At 45.5% G+C, this 20,329-nt stretch overlaps 1 long non-coding RNA gene across 1 annotated transcript; it reads left to right on the top strand.

Annotated features, from left to right (window-relative positions):
* Positions 1–2,402: 2,402 nt before the first annotated feature.
* LOC148134662 (uncharacterized) lies at positions 2,403–17,173 on the top strand. Its single transcript, XR_015755736.1, has 3 exons — positions 2,403–2,521; positions 5,695–5,748; positions 16,781–17,173. It is a non-coding gene; the product is annotated as an uncharacterized LOC148134662 (long non-coding RNA).
* The last annotated feature ends 3,156 nt before the right edge of the window (positions 17,174–20,329 follow it).

Genomic DNA, 20,329 nt, shown 5'->3' with positions numbered 1-20,329 from the left:
ACAGTAAGAATGATGCAAACTGTAAGATGTAACAGTGAGAATGATGCTAACTGTAAGATACAACAGTAAGAATGATGCTAACTGTAAGATACAACAGTAAGAATGATGCTAACTGTAAGATACAACAGTGAGAATGATGCAAACTGTAAGATGCAACAGTGAGAATGATGTTAACTGTAAGATGTAACAGTGAGAATGATGCTAACTGTAAGATACAACAGTAAGAATTATGTTAACTGTAAGATACAACAGTGAGAATGATGTTAACTGTAAAATGCAACAATAAGAATGATGTTAACTGTAAGATACAACAGTAAGAATGATGCAAACTGTAAGATACAACAGTGAGAATGATGTTAACTGTAAGATACAACAGTAAGAATGATGCTAACTGTAAGATACAACAGTAAGAATGATGTTAACTGTAAGATACAACAGTAAGAATGATGCAAACTGTAAGATACAACAGTGAGAATGATGCAAACTGTAAGATGCAACAGTGAGAATGATGTTAACTGTAAGATACAACAGTAAGAATGATGCAAACTGTAAGATACAACAGTGAGAATGATGCAAACTGTAAGATGCAACAGTGAGAATGATGTTAACTGTAAGATGTAACAGTGAGAATGATGCTAACAGTAAGACGCAACAGTAAGAATGATGTTAACTGTAAGATACAACAGTGAGAATGATGCTAACTGTAAGATGTAACAGTGAGAATGATGCTAACAGTAAGATGCAACAGTAAGAATGATGCTAACTGTAAGATACAACAGTAAGAATGATGCAAACTGTAAGATACAACAGTACGAATGATGCTAACTGTAAGATGTAACAGTAACAAAGATGCTAACTGTAAGATACAACAGCGAGAATGATGCTAACAGTAAGATACAACAGTAAGAATGATGTTAACTGTAAGATACAACAGTGAGAATGATGCTAACAGTAAGATACAACAGTAAGAATGATGTTAACTGTAAGATACAACAGTGAGAATGATGCTAACAGTAAGATACAACAGTAAGAATGATGCTAACTGTAAGATGCAACAGTGAGAATGATGTTAACTGTAAGATGTAACAGTGAGAATGATGCTAACAGTAAGATGCAACAGTAAGAATGATGCTAACTGTAAGAGTTCAGAGGCCTGCCTCTTACCTAGCCCTATCCCCAACAGAGTGGTGCTCCTCAAGCTATAAGAACTAATTTTATCTCTCTAATGGAAAGAAATGCTCAAAATATGGCCATCAATGGTGGAGTGGTAAAACTTCTGAATTTTGTTTCTTTAGGATTGGGGTATTATTGGCCAGGCCAACATGTGTTGTGCATCCCTAATACTCCTTGAAGTGAGTGTCTTGAGTGGCTATTTCACAAGAAAGTTAAGAGTCAACTACATACCGGCCAGAGCATGTGAGTATGGCAGATTTTCCTTCCTTAGTTTGTTTATAAACAATGGTTTCATGGTCATATTGTTAAGCTAGCTCTCAATTCCAGAATTTCTAATGAAGCGAATTCATATTTTCCTATTGACCATGGTGGGATTTGAACCCATTCTGCCAAAGTATTAACTTGGCCCTCAGGATTACTCATCCAGTGCCAATGCTACTACTCCATCACCCCACTTACAATGCTCACGAGGCCAGTATTCGAGAAGTTCAGGTATCCTGGCGGGATATGGAGCTAGAGGGGATGACAGGACTATGGAAAGCTTTGAAAATAAATGAGAATTTTAAAATCAAACTGGGGGCCAAACTGAATCAGCAAGCAGAGTGGCAATCGGGGAATGGAAGTTGCAGCAAGTAAAGGTCCAATCAGCAGACCTTTAGATTACCTCTTTTTGTGCAGGATAGAATGTGTAAGACCAGCCAACAATTGGATATATTTGAGCGTAGAGGTAGCAGAGGCATGGACGAAGGTTTCAGCAGCAGGGTTGGAGTCGGGCAATGCTACAGAGAAATTAAATAGTAATAAAACAGAAAATGCTGCAAATCTTCGGAAGGTCTGGCGGCAGCTGTGGAGACAGAAACAGAGCAAATGTGTCAGGTCAATGACCTTTCATCAGTCAATAACGTGTGGCGCTGGAAAAAGCACAGCAGGTCAGGCAGCATCTGAGGAGCAGGAGAGTCGACGTTTCAGGCATAACCCTTCATCAGCACCTTCTATCAGAAGCTGCTGAGTATTTCCAGAACTTGCAGTTTCATTTGAGATTTCAAGCATCTGTTGTACTTTGCTCTTATGTTATTGAAATACATTCCTTTTTAACATCATTTTTAACATCACTCCCTTCAACATTACTCACAGATAATGGTCCAGAAGCCAGGAGAGACTGGAAGCAAGAATGTGACCCCGTCACAGCCCAGCTCGAATTCATTGTGCTGAGTGAAGGATGAAACATTTCAAGGCTTCGAGCTCAGACTGTGCTCGATATGGCTGCAGGCTTTTCCCAGACAGTCTGCCCACATGCCTGTTCAACTCCACAAGCCATAACTAATGCCAGACACCATGAACTTAAATGGTACATTTTGTGCTCTGAGTATGGCTGAGGTTTATTGAATTATACTGGTTGTAAAAAGAGTAACAGCCAGATAACAATCCAAAATTCCCCAGGAGAAGTTCTCCTTTCTCTTGTCTTCTGCACCCAGTCTGTTTGGGATTGTTGCTCCACAGCAGCCTCATGTGAATTAACCACCTCAACCTTCCATCGCAGTCTCAGCAATCCCTCAGTGATGGCCCAGGTCTGATTGTGATCCTGTATTGCAGGGAAAATGGCAATGAAACACAAATGCACACGATGCTCTTCCCCGTCCATCGCAAGTTTTCACTGCAAGTTAAATGCTGTAGTATTGTCACCATACTCAGCAAGGACATACTGATCTGATAACATACTGAAAAGCTGGGCTGAATATGACACTGGGATGTCTTACAATCAAAGGCAGAGCCTATTTCACATCCGCTGTCGTCAGCTGTGGGCCACTCTGCACTTGTGCCTTTAGGTCAGAGGTCATGGGTTCAAGTCTCCTATTGTTTCAAGAACAATTAGGGACAAGCAACAAATTCTGGCCTGCAGCACCCACTCATTACCCATGTTGTGCTCCTCTTGCTCAATGTGGGAGCTCAGGGACACAGCTGATGTCCCTGGCTCTTTCACGTGCAAGAAGTACGTCCAGCTGCAGCTCTTGTTAGACCACATGACGGCTCTGGAGCTGCAGATGGACTCACTTTGGAGCATATGCAATGTTGAGGAGTTCATGGATAGCAAGTTTAGCGGATTGGTCACACCCCAGATTAGGATTGCTGAGGAAGAAAGGGAATGGGTGACCAAAAGGCAGAGAAAGAGCAGGAAGGCAGTGCAGGGGACACCACAGGAAGGTGTCCCCTGTGGTCATCTCCCTCCAAAACAGGTATACTGTCTTGGATACTGTTGGGTAGATGGCTCACCAGGGGAAGGCAGCAGGAGTCAGGGTCATGGCACTGTGACTGGCTCTGCTGCACAGAAGGGTGGGAAAAAGAGTGGAAGGACTGTAGTCATAGAGGATTCAATTGTGTGGGGAGTATATAGGCGTTTCTGTGGTTGAAAATGAGACTCCCAAATGGTATATTGCCTCCCAGGTGCACGGGTCAAGGATGTCTCAGATTGACTGCAGAAAATTCTCAAGGAGGGTGAACAGCCAGTTGTTGTGGTGCATGTCGGCACCAATGGTACAGGTAGAAAAATGGGATGAGATCCTACAAGAAGAATTCAGGGAGTTAGGAACCAAACTAAAAAATAGAACCTCAGAGGTAGTAATCTCAGGAAAGCTACCAGTGCCACGTGCGAGTCAGAGTAGGAATAATAGAGTATTCAGGATGAATGCATGGCTTGAGAGATAGTGCAGGCAGGAGGGGTTCAGGTTTTTGGGACATTGTGGGAGGTGGGACTATTACAAATTGGATGGTCTACACCTGGGCCGGACTGGAACCAATGTCCTCGGGGGTGCTTTTGCTAATGCTGTTGGGGAGGGTTTAAACTAATGTGGCAGGGGGGTGGGAACCAACTGAGGAGGTTAGTGCACAGGAAGGACGTAGCAATTAAAGCCTATAAGGAACTAGATAATGAAGTCAGTGTGAGTAAAGGGAAGAGTAGGCAGGGAGCAGATGATGAACGCAAAGGGACAGGTGGTCTGAGGTGCATTTGTTTTAATGCAAGAAGTGTAGTAGGTAAGGCAGATGAATTTAGGGCTTGGATTAGTACCCGGAAGTATGATGTTGTTGCTATTACTGAGACTTGGTTGAGGGAAGGGCATGATTGGCAACAAAATATCCCAGGATATAGATGCTTCAGGTGGGATGGAGAGGGAGGTAAAAGAGGTGGAGGATTTGCATTACTGGTCAAAGAGGATGTCACAGCTAAAGGAGGGCACTATGGAGGACTCGAGCAGTGAGGCAATAAGTGAGGCAGAGCGCAGAAATAGGAAGGGTGCGGTAACAATGTTGGGGTTGTACTACAGGCCTCCCAACAGTGAACATGAGATAGAGGTACAAATATGTAAAGAGATCATAGAAAGATGTAGGAGCAACAGGGTGGTGGTGATAGGAGATTTTAATTTTCCCAACATTGACTGGGATTCGCTTAGTGTTAGAAGTCTGGGTGGAGCAGAATTTGTATATGGAGCTTCCAGGAGGGTTTTATAGAGCAGTATGAAAACAGTCCAACTTGTGAAGGGGCCATACTGGACCTGGTGTTGGGGAATAAGCCCAGCCAGGCGGTTGAAATTTCAGTAGGAGATTACTTTGGGAATAGTGACCACTATTCCATAAGTTTTAGGATACTCATGGACAAAGATGATAGTGGTCCGAAAGGAAGAATGCTAAATTGGAGGAAGGCCAACTATAGCAAAATTCAGCAGGAGCTGGGGAATGTGGATTGGGAGCAGCTGTTTGAAGGTAAATCCACATTCAATATGTGGGAGGCCTATAAAGAGAGGTTGATAAGAGTGCAGGACAGACATGTCCCTGAGAAAATGAGGGACAGAAATGGCAAGATTAGGGAACCATGGATGACAGGGGAAATTGTGAGACTTGCTAAGAAGAAAAAGAATGCGTACGTAAGGTCTCAGTGACTGAAGACAGATGAAGCCTTGGAAGAATATCAGGAATGTACGACCACTCTGAAAGGAATTAAGGGGGCTAAAAGGGATCATGAGATATCTTTAACGAGCAGGGTTAAGGAAAACCCCAAAGCCTTTTATTCATATATAAGGAGCAAGAGGGAAACTACAGAAAGGGTAGGCCCACTCAAGGGGAAAGGAGGAAAGATATAGAACATAGAACATAGAACAATACAGCACAGAACAGGCCCTTCGGCCCACGATGTTGTGCTAGCTTAAGCACCTATCCATGTACCTATCCAATTGCCGCTTAAAGGTCACCAAAGATTCTGACTCTACCACTCCCACAGGCAGCGCATTCCATGCCCCCACCACTCTCTGGGTAAAGAACCCACCCCTGACATCTCCCCTATACCTTCCACCCTTCACCTTAAATTTATGTCCCCTTGTAACACTCTGTTGTACCTGGGGAAAAGGTTTCTGACTGTCTACTCTATCTATTCCTCTGATCATCTTATAAACCTCTATCAAGTCACCCCTCATCCTTCGCCGTTCCAATGAGAAAAGGCCTAGCACTCTCAACCTATCCTTTTCTCAGCAGAGAGCGGCGCGAGCTGGGCGGAAGTGAGGTTGGAGCGCAGAGCTGGTCGGGAAGGTAAGTGATTGATATTTGAGTGGGTGTGTACTATACCCCAGGCCCTACATAGTAGGGCCTCCCTCCCATCCTCCTCCTCTAACCTAACTTTAAAGTTCACAGGTAAGCGACTCAGTGTTCTTGCTTTGGAGACGAAGTGTAGAATAATGGCAGCGCAGGCAGTGGAATGTTCCTCCTGCAGGATGTTTGAGGTAGGGGTGACCACCGATACTCCTGCCGACTTCACCTGCAGGAAATGCAGTCAGATCCTGCTCCTCACAGAACGAGTTAGGGAACTGGAGCTGGAGTTGGATGAACTGAGAATTATTCGAGAGGCTGAGAAGGTGATAGATAGAAGCTACAGGGACATAGTTACGCCAGAGAACAGAGGTAGCTGGGTAACAGTTAGAGGTGGGAAGGGGAGGAAGCAGGCAGTGCAGGGGTCCCCTGTAGTCATTCCCCTAAACAATAGGTATACCGCTTTGGATACTGGTGGGGGGGACAGCCTAGCAGGGGTAAGCTGCAGTGACCGGGTCCGTGGCGTGAGGTCTGGCTCTGAGACTCAGAAGGGAAAGGGGGAGAGGAGGAGAGCGCTAGTTATAGGAGACTCTCTAGTTAGAGGGACGGACAGGCGATTCTGTGGGCATGGGCGAGACTCTCGGATGGTTTGTTGCCTCCCGGGTGCCAGGGTCCGAGCCGTCTCGGACCGTGTCTTCAGAATCCTTAAGGGGGAGGGTGTGCAGCCAGAAGTCGTGGTGCACGTTGGCACCAACGACATAGGTAGGAAGAGAGGTGGGGAGGTCATTCAGGAGCTCAGGGAGTTAGGCTGGAAGCTAAAAGCTAGGACAGACAGAGTCGTCATCTCTGGGTTGTTGCCGGTGCCACGTGACAGTGAGGCAAGGAATAGGGAGAGAGTGCAGTTGAACACGTGGCTGCAAGGGTGGCGTAGGAGGGAGGGCTTCAGGTATTTGGACAATTGGACTGCATTCTGGGGAAGGTGGGACCTGTACAAGCAGGACGGGTTGCACCTGAACCAGAAGGGCACCAATATCCTGGGGAGTAGGTTTGCTAGCACTCTTCGGGGGGGTTTAAACTAATTTGGCAGGGGGATGGGATCCGGACTTGTAGTCCAGCAAGTAGGCTAGCTGTTTGTCAGGGTGTCCACGTGTGTGGAGAGGCTGTGAAGAAGGTAGCACAGACAGGGAATACTTGCGGACACAGAGATGGGTTCAAGTGCGTATACTTCAACGCAAGGAGTATCAGAAATAAGGTGGGTGAACTTAAGGCGTGGATAGGTACCTGGGACTACGATGTTGTGGCCATCACGGAAACGTGGATAGAAGAGGGACAGGAATGGTTGTTGGAGGTTCCTGGTTACAGATGTTTCAGTAGGATTAGGGAGGGTGGTAAAAAAGGAGGGGGGGTGGCATTGCTAATTAGAAATGGTATAACGGCTGCAGAAAGGCAGTTCGAGGGGGATCTGCCTTTAGAGGCAGTATGGGCTGAAGTCAGAAATAGGAAAGGTGCAGTCACCTTGTTGGGTGTTTACTATAGGCCCCCCAATAGCAGCAGAGATGTGGAGAAACAGATTGGGAAACAGATTTTGGAAAGGTGCAGAAGCCACAGGGTAGTAGTCATGGGCGATTTCAACTTCCCAAATATTGATTGGAAGCTCTTTAGATCAAGTAGATTGGATGGGGCGGTGTTTGCGCAGTGTGTCCAGGAAGCTTTTCTAACACAGTATGTAGATTGTCCGACCAGAGGGGAGGCCATTTTGGATTTGGTACTCGGTAATGAACCGGGACAAGTGATGGACTTGTTAGTGGGTGAACAGTTTGGTGATGGTGACCACAATTCTGTAACTTTCACCTTGGTTATGGAGAGAGATAGGTGCGTGCAACAGGGTAGGTTTTACAATTGGGGGAAGGGGAATTACGATGCTGTAAGACAGGATCTGAGGAGCATAAGTTGGGAGCATAGGCTGTCGGGGAAGGATGTCGTGGAAATGTGGAACTTTTTCAAGGAACAGATATGACGTGTCCTTGATATGTATGTACCGGTCAGGCAGGAAAGAAATGGTCGTGTGAGGGAACCTTGGTTGACGAGGGAGGTTGAATGTCTTGTAAAGAGGAAGAAGGAGGCTTATATAAGGTTGAGGAAACAGGGTTCAGACAGAGCAGTGGAGGGATACAGGATAGCCAGAAGGGACCTGAAGAAAGGGATTTGGAGAGCCAAGAGAGGGCATGAAAAATCTCAGGCGGATAGGATCAAGGATAACCCAAAGGCATTTTATGCGTATGTGAGAAACATGAGAATGACGAGAACGAGGGTAGGTCCAATCAAGGACAGTAGTGGGAGACTGTGTATTGAGTCAGAAGAAATAGGAGAGGTCTTGAATGAGTACTTTTCTTCAGTATTTACGAATGAGAGGAACCGTATTGTTGAAGAGGAGAGTGTGAAACGGACTGGTAAGCTAGAGGAGATACATGTTAGGAAGGAAGATGTGTTGGACATTTTGAACAACTTGAGGATAGACAAGTCCCCCGGGCCTGATGGGATATATCCGAGGATTATGTGGGAAGCAAGAGAGGAAATTGCAGTACCGTTGGCAATGATCTTTTCATCTTCACTGTCAACGGGGGTAGTACCAGGGGACTGGAGAGTGGCGAATGTTGTGCCCCTGTTCAAAAAAGGGAATAGGGATAACCCCGGGAATTACAGGCCAGTTAGTCTTACTTCGGTGGTAGGTAAAGTAATGGAAAGGGTACTGAGGGATAGGATTTATGAGTATCTGGAAAGGCACTGCTTGATTAGGGACAGCCAGCACGGATTTGTGAAGGGTAGGTCTTGCCTTACAAGTCTGATTGAATTCTTTGAGGAGGTGACCAAGCATGTGGATGAGGGTAGAGCAGTGGATGTAGTATACATGGATTTTAGTAAGGCATTTGATAAGGTTCCCCATGGTAGGCTTATGCAGAAAGTCAGGAGGCATGGGATAGTGGGAAATTTGGCCAATTGGATAGAAAGATATGTGTGGAGTCAGAGAAACTGGGTGAGATTCTTAATGAATACTTTGCATCGGTATTCACCGAGGAGAGGGACATAGCAGATGTTGAGGTTAGGGATAGATGTTTGATTATTCTAGGTCAAGTTGGCATAAGGAGGGAGGAAGTGTTGTGTATTCTAAAAAGCATTAAGATGGACAAGACCCCAGGTCCAGGTGGGATTCTATCTCAGGTTACTGAGAGAAGCGAGAGAGGAAATAGCTGGGGCTTTAACAAATATCTTTGCAGCATCCTTGACCACAGAGGAGGTCCCAGAGGACTGGAGAATTGCTAATCCTTGTTTCAGAAGGATAGCAGGGATAATCCAGGTAATTACAGACCTGTAAGCCTGATGTCAGTGGTAGGGAAACTACTGGAGAAGATACGAAGGGAATAGGATATATACCCATTTGGGAAAAAAATGGGCTTATCAGTGATAGGCAGCATGGCTTTGTGCAGGGAAGGTCATGTCTGACAAACCTAATAGAATTCTTTGAAGAGGTGACAAAGTTGATTGATGATTGATATCATATATATGGACTTTAGTGAGTCATTTGATAAAGTTCAAAAATGTGATGCTGGAAAAACACAGCAGGTCAGGCAGCATCTGAGGAGCAGGAGAATCGACGTTTCGGGCATAAGCCCTTCTTCAGGAATGAGGCTGGTGTGCCAAGCGGGCTGAGATAAAAGGTAGGGGGGAGGGAATTTGGGGGAGGGGTGCTGGGAATACAATAGGTGGAAGGAGGTTAAGGTGAGGGTGATAGGCCGGAGAGGGGGTGGGGGCGGAGAGGCCGGGAAGAAGATTGTAGGTCAAGAGGGCGGTGCTGAGTCTGAGGGTTGGGACTGAGAAAAGGTGGGGGGAGGGGAAATGAAGAAGCTGGAGAAATCTACATTCATCCCGTGTGGTTGGAGGGTTCCTAGACGGAAGATGAGGCGCTCTTCCTCCAGGCGTCGTGTGGCCAGGGTCTGGCGATGGAGGACGCCAAGGACCTGCATGTCCTTGGCGGAGTGGGAGGGGGAATTAAAGTGTTCAGCCATGGGGCGGTTGGGTTGGTTGGTGCGGGTGTCCCAGAGGTGTTCTCTGAAACGTTCCGCAAGTAGGCGGCCTGTCTCCCCAATGTAGAGGAGACCACATCGGGTGCAGCAGATACAGTAAATGATGTGTGTGGAGGTACAGGTGAATTTGCGACAGATATGGAAGTGTCCCTTGGGGCCTTGGAGGGAAGTGAGGGGGAGGTGGGGGCGCAAGTTTTGCATTTCTTGCGGTTGCAGGGGAAGGTGCCGGGAGTGGAGGTTGGGTTGGTGGGGGGGTGTGGACCTGACGAGGGAGTCGCGGAGGGAGTGGTCTCTCCTGAATGCTGATAGGGGAGGGGAGGGAAATATATCCCTGGTGGTGGAGTCTGTTTGGAGGTGGCGGAAATGACAGAGGATGACACGATGGATCTGGAGGTTGGAGGGGTGGTAGGTGAGGACTAGTGGGGTTCTGTCCTGGTGGCGATTGGAGGGGTGGGGTTCAAGGGCGGAGGAGCAGGAAGTGGAGGAGATGCGGTGGAGAGCATCGTCAACCACGTCTGAGGGGAAATTGCGGTCTTTGAAGAAGGAGGCCATCTGGGTTGTTCGGTATTGGAACTGGTCCTCCTGGGAGCAGATGCGGCGGAGGCGAAGGAATTGGAAATGTGGAATGGCGTTTTTACAGGGGGCCGGGTGAGAGGAGGTGTAGTCTAGGTAGCTGTGGGAGTCGGTCGGTTTGTAGTAAATGTCTGTGTTGAGTCGGTCGTCCGAGATAGAAATGGAGAAGTCTAGGAAGGGGAGGGAGGAGTCTGAGACGGTCCAGGTAAATTTGAGGTCGGGGTGGAAGGTGTTAGTAAAGTGGATGAACTGTTCAACCTCCTCATGGGAGCACGAGGCTGTGCCAATACAATCACCGATGTAGCAGAGGAAAAGGTGGGGGGTGGTGCCAGTGTAGCTGCGGAAGATGGACTGTTCCACATATCCGACAAAGAGGCAGGCATAGCTGGGGCCCATGCAGGTGCCCATGGCTACTCCTTTGGTTTGGAGGAAGTGGAAGGATTGGAAGGAGAAGTTGTTAAGAGTGAGGACCAGTTCAGTCAGTCGAAGGAGGGTGTCAGTGGAAGGGTACTGGTTGGTACGGCGGGAAAGGAAGAAGCGGAGGGCTTTGAGGCCTTCGTGATGGGGGATGGAGGTGTATAGGGACTGGATGTCCATGGTGAAGATAAGGCGTTGGGGGCCGAGGAAGCGAAAATCATGGAGGAGGTGGAGGGCGTGGGTGGTGTCCCGAACGTAGGTGGGGAGTTCTTGGACTAAGGTTCCCCATGGTAGGCTGATGAAGAAGGTCGCATGGAGTCCAAGGTATTCTAGCTAGCTGGATAGAGAACTGGTTGGGTAACAGGAGACAGAGAGTAGTGGTGGAAGAAAGCTTCTCAAAATGGAGACCAGTGACCAGTGGTGTCCCACAGGGATCTGTACTGGGACCACTGTTGTTTGTGATATACATAAATGATTTGGAGGAAGGTGTAGGTTGCCTCATTAACAAGTTTGCAGATGACACTAAGATTGGTGGAATAGCAGGTAGTGAAGGGGACTGTCAGAGAATACAGCAGAATATAGACAGATTGGAGAGAAATGGCAGATGGAGTTCAATCCGGACAAATAAGAGGAGATGCATTTTGGAAGATGCAATTCAAGGGCGAACTATACAGTAAATGGAAAAGCCCTGGGGAAAATTGACGTGCAGAGAGATCTGGGTGTTCAGGTCCATTGTTCCCTGAAGGTGGCAATGCAGGTCAGTAGAGTGGTCAAGAAGGCATACAGCATGCTTTCCTTCTTCGGACCGGTTATTGAGCACAAGAGTTGGCAGGTCATATTACAGTTGTATAAGACTTTGATTCGGCCACATTTAGAATACTGTGAACCGTTCTGGTCACCACACTACCAAAAGGATGTGGATGCTTTGGAGAGGGTGCAGAGGAGGTTCACCAGGATGTTGCCTGGTATGGAGGGTGCTAGCTATGAGGAGAGGTTGAGTAGATTAGGATTATTTTCATTGGAAAGAAGGCAGTTAAGGTGGGACCTGATTGTGGCCTACAAAATCATGAGAGGTGTAGACAGGGTGGATAGCAAGAAACATTTTCCCAGGGTAGAGGAATCAATTACTAGGGGTCACGAGTTCAAAGTGAGAAGGGTAAAGGTTAGGGGAGATATACGGGGAAAGTTCTTCACGCAGATAGTGGTGGGCGCCTGGAATGCGATGCCATCGGAGGTGGTAGGGGCGGGCACAATAGCATCATTTAAGATGTATCTAGACAGATACATGAATGCGCAGGGAGCAGAGGGATACAGACCCTTAGAAAATAGGTGACAGGTTTAGATAGAGGATCTGGATCAGCGCAGGCTTAGAGGGCCGAAGGGCCTGTTCCTGTACTGTCAGGTTCTTTGTTCTTTGTTCTATTCCTTGAGAAAGTCCAGGCTGATGCTCTAAATGATGATGGCTAAAGAACAGAGTTTCTGATTGGAATAAGCTGAAAGCTAGGCCGAGATCAAGTTACACCAAACCTCAGCCAAGTACCAAGGTGTCTGGGGTGGTCTTGTAAGAACGCTCTCCATCCCTTAAAAGCATATTGATGTAAGGCAAGGAGGTAGAAATTCTGAACATTACAGTTCCAATATCCTGGGTCTTCTTAGGAACTTTGGGCTTTGGTGGGGACTTTTGCTTTTGGCACGTGTCAATTATTATTGGATCTATCCTATTGCACTTCTTGCAGTTTTTCGAGTTTTAAAGCAGCTCCCTTTAGACAGAGCAGTGGAAAATTTTTTACAATGGATGAACACCATCATCCCTTCTTGACCCCGGGTGCTTTTACCAGGCATTCCAGTACCTTTGACAGGATAAAAAAGGGACATAGCTGCAGTTCCCAGCCCATTGAAAGTGTGAAAATCATGGGACCATCCCCCAGATTTTCTTGCTTCATGGCTCTAGCCTGCTCTCTATCTTTGCACCTGCAGTCATACAGCCTTTGTGATCTCAGCCCTACCCCAGTTCTAGCTTCTTACCCAATTTTCATTTCTGTCATTCCACCATTTTATTACATCAAAGGCAAAATGTAAAGGTATGTTGGTGCAATTGTCACCAACAGAGGTCAAAGGGCAGGCTTGTTAGGGTTCCAAATGGCCAAGTCAAAATAATGGGCTGCACACACTTATGACAGGGCTCACAGAAAACTGTGGCAGAGACTGAAAATTGTGAACACTCGGAAAGGCTTGAGCGAATTAGTAAACATAGTTTTGTGAAGGGCAAGTTTGTTCCTATTGCTGGCGCATCCTAATTATATTGTGGCCTCCTGTCTTGATGTCCGTGCACTCCCAGACTGTGAACAACCAGCCACAGTACAAACAAAGCACTCAGATTATGTTCATAACCAGTTACAGATAGGATTGGTGTTTAGGTGAGCAGTGCTCCCTTTCTCCCCAGATTTGGGCACCATGAGAGGGCAAGAATGCCCATACAGTCCCAGGGTATCGGAAGGGCACGGACAGTTCTTTTACATCACAGCAGAGAGTTCAGGGCTGCATGAAAAGGCCACTCTTCAGATACAGTGAACAGTTTCAGAGCAATTGAGGTCTTTCCTCCCAACTCAGACCGAGGGAAATCGGTATGGAAGCTGTATAGCACCATCTGGTGGCTACCTGCAAAAAAGCTTTGAAGAGACCTGGGCCGATGAATTGCCTAAACTCCGTACGGCGAACAATTGACTCTATTAAGCTTTCAGGCAGTGCATTTTGCAACAGTGAAGAGGAAGAGAAATCAACAAAAATTTATCCGGATTTTTTTCCACTAAAAAGGAACACTTGCGTTTATATAGTTAATCACAGCTTTCAAAACAGTATAGGATAATTAGCTGAGGAGAAAGGCTACAAGAAAAAGGCAGAGAATAGTGAGTTACTCTTGCAGGGACTAACACACACTGAACAGGGCAAATGGATCCTCACAGGCTGAGAGAAAAAAAATCAGAAAAATATGTGGATCACACTAAAAGATCTACCACTGAAAAATATTTGAAGTTCTAGGAATGTTACTGTTATTCTTGTGAGTTATGTGAAGCCATGTAATTGAAACATGCTGATTTTTAATGTTTCCTGTTAAGCTTATTCCTTAATAGACTCAAGTCATACCTTTAGCCTGAGATGTGCAGGGGTTGAAGTTGCCTCAAAGGATGGTGGAATTGGGTGTATTGGGGTGGGGTCATATTAGTGCAACAGTCGAACTCCATTCAGGCATGTGAGAAGTTGGTCTCAGGAATTATCCTAAGGATATTCTAAAATTGGACTTATATGGACTTCTTCCTTTGAATTGTGGGCATCTTGCCCTTAACCTTCAGCCAATGCCAGCCATGGCTTAGTTAGTAGCCTCTGAATAAGAATGCCATGGGTTCAATCTCCACTCCAAGATTTGGGCATTCCAATGAGGAGCACTTCCTGAGAGACACTTTCACTGTTGGAAGTGCCATTTTTTTCTGATCAGACATTATAATATGACCTGATTGGGGAGCTATAAAGGGTGTCATAGCATTAGTTGAAGAAGACCAAGGTTTGACCCACTATTCCACCCTCCTAACATTACCAAAGCAGATTATTTGATCAGTAATTTCAATTGGAGTTTGTGGACACTTGCTGTGCACATATTTGCTACCATGTTTGTCTACAAACTAATAGCACTCAGAGTTCAAAAACTAACCATTAGCTATGAAGCAATGAAGATATCCTGAGGCTGTGATAAACGCTGTGAAAACACAAGTTTGCTCTTGTTTTCAGTGAGGCTAGTGCTATCAGGCTATAGCACTCCATTTGAGCACTGGACTCCTGGTACCCCTAACTCAAATGTAAAAATGTCTCCAACCTTCCACTGCAAAACAGAATAGGCAGTGTGCAAACTGAGACAGTCAATGGGAAGCAGACAGAATAGCTCAAATTCCTGGACTGAATGATTCTTCCATGAGACGTGACCTCCCTCCTAATTGGTCAGCAGAAGAAGCTGTACACCTTCCATTACCAGCCTCAGGGCTGGGTGTCTCCTTCACTTTTAACTGTGAGAGCAAAGCAGTTACTATCTGTGAAAGACTGCCCAGTTGCACATTTATAACACATTGGCCTCTCAGCAGTTTTCCATATTGAAAGAATATTAGAACACAGAAACAAAAGTAACAACAGAACCATTAGACTCACAAGTGCGTATTTTAAAAAAACATTTTGAATAACTAGAATCACAGAGAAGGTTATCAGGATACTGAAATAAGATCAAACTAAAGATAAGGATCTCAAAAATGTTGTTGAGTCAGCCATTCTTCAAGGGAAAAGGTAAAAATTGCGGAGGTGGTGTCTACCATCTTCCAATTCTCCATAAATACAGGATTGTGCCAGAGCACCAAAGGATTGCAAATATTTACCCCCTTGTCCATAAAAGGAAGATGATATGCTTGATAATTACAGGCAGCCGTTTTAGTGTTGGTGGTGGGGAATGGTTTGGAAACAATAATCTTTGAGAAAATTAACAGCCGTGGACAAATGTGGATTAACTAAGGGGAGCTGACAAAGATTTGCTAAGGTCAATTGTGCTTAACAAACTTGATTGAGTTCTTTGATAAGGTAGCAGGGTAGGTGAGGGCAGTGCAGTTGATGTCTGTCTTTCAACTTTCAAAAGGCCTCTCATGAAGTACATTTTAAATTAAAGTAAATTTCAGCTAAAGAGAAGTCCATGGGATAGGAACAGTAACAACATAAATAGGAAATTATAGTGGTTAGAAAAGAGAGGGTTGTGGTGAATGCCTTCAGACTGCAAGAAGGTGTACAGGGCTGTGCCCCAGGGACCACTGCTGTTTTTGACACATTACATGGACTCGGGAGAACAGGACACAATCTCAAACTTTGTGGGTGACATGAAACTTTGAAGTGTAGTAAACAGTGAGGAATGTGGTAATAGGTTTGAATAGAAGGCCATAGGCAGGTGGAATTTGACAGAAAAATGTGAGGTGGTGGTTCACTTTGGTAGGAAGGTCACAGAATGCCTACAATGCAGAAAGAGGCCATTCGGCCCATTGAGTCCACACCAACCCTCTGAAGATCATCCACCACCCGCCCGCCGCACCCCCCCCCTCCCCCCGCCCATCCCTGTAATCCCACATGTGTTTTTTACCATGGCCAGCCCACATAACCTTCACATGACGGGGCAATTTAGCATGGCCAATCCACCCTAACCTGCACAGCTCTGGACTGTGGGAGGAAACCCACACAGACAGTCGCATGAGGGTGGAATGGAAGCCAGTTCCCTGGTGCTGTGAGGCAGCAGTGCTAACCACTGAGTCACCGGGCCGCCCTGAGTCACCCTGCAGTCTTATGTAGAACTCACGTACACACTTTTCAGCAAGAATCTCTGGATAGCGATCAAGAGAAGACGCTCTGGCAGACTTTACTACCTCATGCCAATGGACATTACGGTGAATTATGGCAGCTAATAGAAATACAACCCCAGCTGCAATCAGCTAACCCAGTACAGGAGGTAAAACACAGCAACAATCTGCATTTAGCACTTTACCTGCAAACCTTGACTGGGCACTCGACAGGAGAATTTGATACTGAGCTGGAGAAGAAAATATTAGGACAGGTCACCACCAGCTTGGTTAAAGAGGTAGATTTATTTTTGAAGCACCTTAAAAGGAATAGAAAGAAAGAGAGAGAAGAGAGGTTTAGATAGTGAATTCCAAAATGTAGGACCAGGCAGCTGAAGCCAAGCTTACCAATGGTGGAACAATGAAAAGACTGTATAGCGCAATGCTACACTCAGCAATGCCTTTACCTGCTGAAGAAGGCCATCTTAAGTGTGCACCCCAAATTTTATTTTCTATACACTAGTGCAATGTTTACAGAACTGAGGCAGTCCGTGCTATAGAAGATGTATGAACTGTCATGACGGCGAATACCTTTGCCAACTTTTATAGGTGCGCCATCGAGAGCATTCTGTCTGGATGTATCACCACCTGGTATGGCAACCATTCAAGATCGGAGACGGTTATAGAGTGTGGTGAACTCGGCCGGGACAAATCACAAAGGCCAATCTCCCATTGATAGAATCCATCTACCAGGCCCGCTGTCAAGGAAAGGCCACCAGCATTCTCAAAGATCCATCCCACCCTGGCAATGTTTTTCTACAACCTCTACCATCAGGGAGAAGGTACAGAAGCCTGAACACACGCACCAGCCGGTTTCGCAACAGTTTCTACCCTACTGTTGTTAGAATACTGAATGGACTCAGAAACTCTTAACATTTGCCTGTACCTGTGTTTTTGTTTTTGCTGCTGTTTACCTATTATTTACTTATCTACGCTACTTAACTCTGTGATCTGCCTGTATTGCTCACAAGACAAAGCCTTTCACTGTGCCTCGGTACACGTGACAATAAATTCAATTCAATTCAATTCTTTCTGCAACTAGGGCCAATTAGCATTATTTTCAGAGAGAAACAAGCTCTGGGAAAACTCACTATTGTATTGAAGAAACATTGCTGATAGTCAACATAAATGAGTGAGGCTTTTTTTTCTGGCCCAGTTTAAAAGAAACATGAGTAATCAGTTTAAAGAACAATCTGAAATGTCTGATCGTTCTAATCTCCAAAGCAATCATTTGCCACTCCCTTCAGAAAGGTTGCATATTCCACCCCACCCGCTTCCCACACACCTGGAGATTCTTTATTAGCTGTTGCTAGGTAATCTCAGGCTCATAGTTACAGACTTTCAACCGTTTATTTGAAAAGAATCAGTCATGACAAGAATAGTAATTTGCTTGAGGCTGGAGAAAGGTGCTGTAATAAAAAAAAGAGCCTGTGCCAATTCCAGTTTCAGTTCGCGCCCACTAAACTGAGGGCTGCAGTCTGTATTCCCACACCTGCCTTTGTACCCAACCCTAGTTTTGCTCATGACTGTAGTGGTCATGGTGTACAGTTTAAAGATATTGCTTTCTGTACACTTTACTTAATTGGAATGTGTAAACTGCCATTACTGACCACTCCTTTCATGATTCACTCGTTAAAGACATTGAGAAGGGATGATTTTGTGAATTCAGGTGAACCAGTACTGGCATGCTCAGACTTTGGAAAACCAGCAATTATGTGCCTGAGTCCTAATCAACATGGGAGCAATTTTAAACTGACTTGTAAAACAGGAAAACCCATAAAATCACATACAATGCTAGTTTTGCACCAAGCTGAATTTCTTCCTCTTTTTTGAAAAAGCCTTGCACTTCTATCACATTTTTCAGTGCTCAAAATTCAGACATTGACGAGGTTTTGAAATGTAATCTGTTATAATCTATAATAACAACAGCTAAATTGTGCACAGCAAGCTCCCACAAACAGCAACGTGAGCATTAACATTTTTATTTGATGATCAAGGGATAAACATTGGCAAGGACACCAAGAAAAACTCTCCTGTTTTTCTCCAAGATAGTGCCATGGATCTTTTACATCTATCTGGGAGGGTAGGGGGGTGGGGGTCTCGATTTAATGCCACTTCTAAGCATTGACAGCTCTGACAGTGTCGCATTGTAGTGCTGGCTTCAATATTAGTGTGCAAGCTCTGGAATAAGACATAACACTAGAAGCAGAGCTCAAGTTGAGAGGCAAGAGTATGACCAAATAACCTACAGCTGATATTCCAAATGATTTCATTGTCCAGTACTTCCCAGAAGCTGACAAACTACGCCCATGTTCTTCGCAGCCTGCAACACATTACCAATGAGGATGAGCACCTCGCCAAGACCTTCCCCACACCTCCACCTCTCGCCTTTAAACAGCCACCAAACCTCAAACAGATCATTGTTTGTAGCAAACTGCCCGGCTCTCAGGACAACTCCATACAACCCTATCACGGTAGGCGCTGCAAGACATGTCAGAATGTCGACAAGGATACCGCCATTACATGTGGGGACACCTCCCACCATGTATGTGGCAGGTGCTCATGTGACTTAGCCAATGTTATCTATCTCATACGGTGCAGGCAAGGATGTCCTGAGGCATGGCACATTGGTGAGACCAAACAGAGGCTACGGCAACAAATGAATGGACACCGCACAACAGTCAACAGACAGGAGTGTTCCCTCCCAATCGGAGAACACTTCAGCGGCCTGGGACATTCGACCTCGGACCTTTGGGTGACCGTCCTCCAAGGTGGACTTCGGGACAGGCAACAACGCAAAGTGGCCGAGCAGAGGCTGATAGCCAAGTTCGGTTCCCATGGGAATGACCTTAACCGGGACCTTGGGTTCATGTCACACTACGGGTGACCCCACTGCACCACACACACACACACACACACACACACACACACACACACACACACACACACACACACACACACACACACACACACACACACTTAAACCCCTTTACACTCACACACATACACTCATAACCACCCCCTCCCCCACATGCACACATACACATATAAGTTTGTGGGATGAATTTGTACTTGCAGAATTACATTTTACTTTGCTCAAAAACTACATGAATCCATGTAAAATTCTGTAAATCCGTTTTTTAGATTAGAATCAGTCTGACCATTGCGGCGTAGACAGCCTCACAGGGATTTAACACCTTCAATACATTATCTGGGCCGACATGACACCAGTTGTTAAAGTTCACTTGAGAATGTAACTTTAAAAAAGGTTTTGCGATTTCCATATGAAAGAACTGAAACCAACATGGTCATTCTAACAGATGAGAGACTTAACAAACAATCCAGGTCTTTTTCAATATATAATTTCAGTTACATCACACTGTAAACTTTTGCTATAAATTCTGTGTCTTACAATCTTATTCTCCACAATCACCTGATGAAGGAGCAGCGCTCCGAAAGCTAGTGCTTCCAAATAAACCTGTTGGACTATAACCTGGTGTTGTGTGATTTTTAACTCTGATATTCCAAGATAGTGAAGAGTACAACTGCATAAATGAGATATCACTCCTAACACGTAACTGAGCATAAAGATCCTCGCTTTTATTCCCAGTCAGCATCGTGTTAGTCCTCTCAATTGGAACTTTACCAGTAGTCCTGCAATTGGCCTAAACTCCTCTGACTTTGGGCAATGGCTGGGAAGATCAGCCAAAGTTTAATCCCTCAATGTCTCAAGCTCCTGTTGGTAAATGAGAGTGAGGGCAGGCTGCCACACACTCAAATACCTGCTGAGATGAGATCTGGGTTGGCATGGCTGAAGTTTCAGATGATGTCAAGGGCCCAAGAAACCAAACTATTGTCCATGTGTTCGATCACAGCTCTTCAATTTCTTTCAACTTTGATCCTTGTCTTGAATTATGCTATGTTATCTTACATTAAGTTACTAAACTCATGGGGTTAGCACACTCTTCTTGCAAGTGGGACTCAACAGGTCAAATGGGACAATGGGCTTCTCTCCTTGTTTTCTTTCATGGTTCAACATTAATTGAGGTTGGCAAACTATGTGCCCGTGGGCAGGCAGCACAGTGATAACGATCATTG

This window comes from Chiloscyllium plagiosum, unplaced genomic scaffold, assembly GCF_037043375.1.
Source record: "Chiloscyllium plagiosum isolate Xiang-an unplaced genomic scaffold, Cpla_swu_hap1 HiC_scaffold_53X, whole genome shotgun sequence".
In the NCBI taxonomy this organism is placed as follows: domain Eukaryota; kingdom Metazoa; phylum Chordata; class Chondrichthyes; order Orectolobiformes; family Hemiscylliidae; genus Chiloscyllium; species Chiloscyllium plagiosum.
The sequence above is the reverse complement of the archived record's forward strand: the minus strand, read 5'-3'. Positions and strand labels throughout refer to the sequence as shown.